The 1,572-nt window shown below is 42.2% G+C and overlaps 1 non-coding gene across 1 annotated transcript; it reads left to right on the forward strand.

Moving 5' to 3' along the window:
- The first annotated feature begins 1,168 nt into the window (after nucleotides 1-1,168).
- On the forward strand, nucleotides 1,169-1,276 carry LOC112804882 (small nucleolar RNA R71). Its single transcript, XR_003203500.1, has one exon. It is a non-coding gene; the product is annotated as a small nucleolar RNA R71 (small nucleolar RNA).
- The last annotated feature ends 296 nt before the right edge of the window (nucleotides 1,277-1,572 follow it).

Here is a 1,572-nt window from a genome sequence, read left to right on the forward strand (position 1 = left end):
AGGCCTTCTTGAAGGTCATGGTGCCTATGGTACAAGGTATTGAAAACTTCCCAGGATCCTGCCTCTTTTGAGGCAGTTTCTGCCTAGACAAGTCATCCAGTTCTTTGATGAGCAAAGGGGGTTCATCCTCCCAAGTCTCATTTCCAAATAACTTGTCATTTAGCTTAATGATTGCTCCAAGGTATTTAGCAACTTGCTCCTCAGTGACATACTCATCCTCTTCAGAGGAAGAATACTCATCAGAGCTCATGAATGGCAGAAGTAAGTCCAATGGAATCTCTATGGTCTCATTTTGAGCCTCAGATTCCCATGGTTCCTCATTGGGGAACTCATTGGAGGTTAGTGGACGTCCAGTGAGGCCTTTCTCAGTGGCGTTCACTGCCTCTTCTTCCTCCCAGAATTCGGCCATGTTGATGGCCTTGCACTCTCCTTTTGGATTTTCTTCAGTATTGCTTGGGAGAGTACTTGGAGGGAGTTCAGTAATTTTCTTGCTCAGCTGACCCACTTGTCCTTCCAAATTTCTGATGGAGGACCTTGTTTCAGTCATGAAACTTTGAGTGGTTTTGATTAGATCAGAGACCATGGTTGCCAAGTCAGAGCTATTCGGCTTAGAGCTCTCTGTCTGTTGCTGAGAAGATGATGGAAAGGGCATGCTATTGCTAAACCTGTTTCTTCCACCATTATTGTTATTGAAACCTTGTTGAGGTCTCTGTTGATCCTTCCATGAAAGATTTGGATGATTCCTCCATGAAGGATTGTAGGTGTTTCCATAGGGTTCTCCCATGTAATTCACCTCTTCCATTGAAGGGTTCTCAGGATCATAAGCTTCTTCCTCAGATGAAGCTTCCTTAGTACTGCTTGGTGCATTTTGCATTCCAGACAGACTTTGAGAAATCATATTGACTTGTTGAGTCAATATTTTGTTCTGAGCCAATATGGCATTCAGAGTGTCAATCTCAAGAACTCCTTTCTTCTGACTAGTCCCATTGTTCACAGGATTTCTTTCAGAAGTGTACATGAATTGGTTATTTGCAACCATTTCAATTAGCTCTTGAGCTTCTGTAGGCGTCTTCTTCAAATGAAGAGATCCTCCAGAAGAGCTATCCAAAGACATCTTGGATAGTTCAGAGAGACCATCATAGAAAATACCTATGATGCTCCATTCAGAAAGCATATCAGAAGGACACTTTCTGATTAATTGTTTGTATCTTTCCCAAGCTTCATAGAGGGATTCTCCTTCCTTCTGTCTGAAGGTTTGGACTTCCACTCTAAGCTTACTCAATTTTTGAGGTGGAAAGAACTTTGCCAAGAAGGCATTGACTAGCTTTTCCCAAGAGTCCAGGCTTTCTTTAGGTTGGGAATCCAACCATGTTCTAGCTCTGTCTCTTACAGCAAAAGGGAATAGCATAAGTCTGTAGACCTCAGGGTCAACCCCATTAGTCTTAACAGTGTCACAGATTTGCAAGAATTCAGCTAAAAACTGATGAGGATCTTCCAATGGAAGTCCATGGAACTTGCAATTCTGTTGCATTAGAGAAACTAATTAAGGCTTAAGCTCAAAGTTGTTTGCTC

The sequence above is a fragment of the Arachis hypogaea genome, chromosome 5 (genome assembly GCF_003086295.3).
Source record: "Arachis hypogaea cultivar Tifrunner chromosome 5, arahy.Tifrunner.gnm2.J5K5, whole genome shotgun sequence".
NCBI classification, from domain to species: domain Eukaryota; kingdom Viridiplantae; phylum Streptophyta; class Magnoliopsida; order Fabales; family Fabaceae; genus Arachis; species Arachis hypogaea.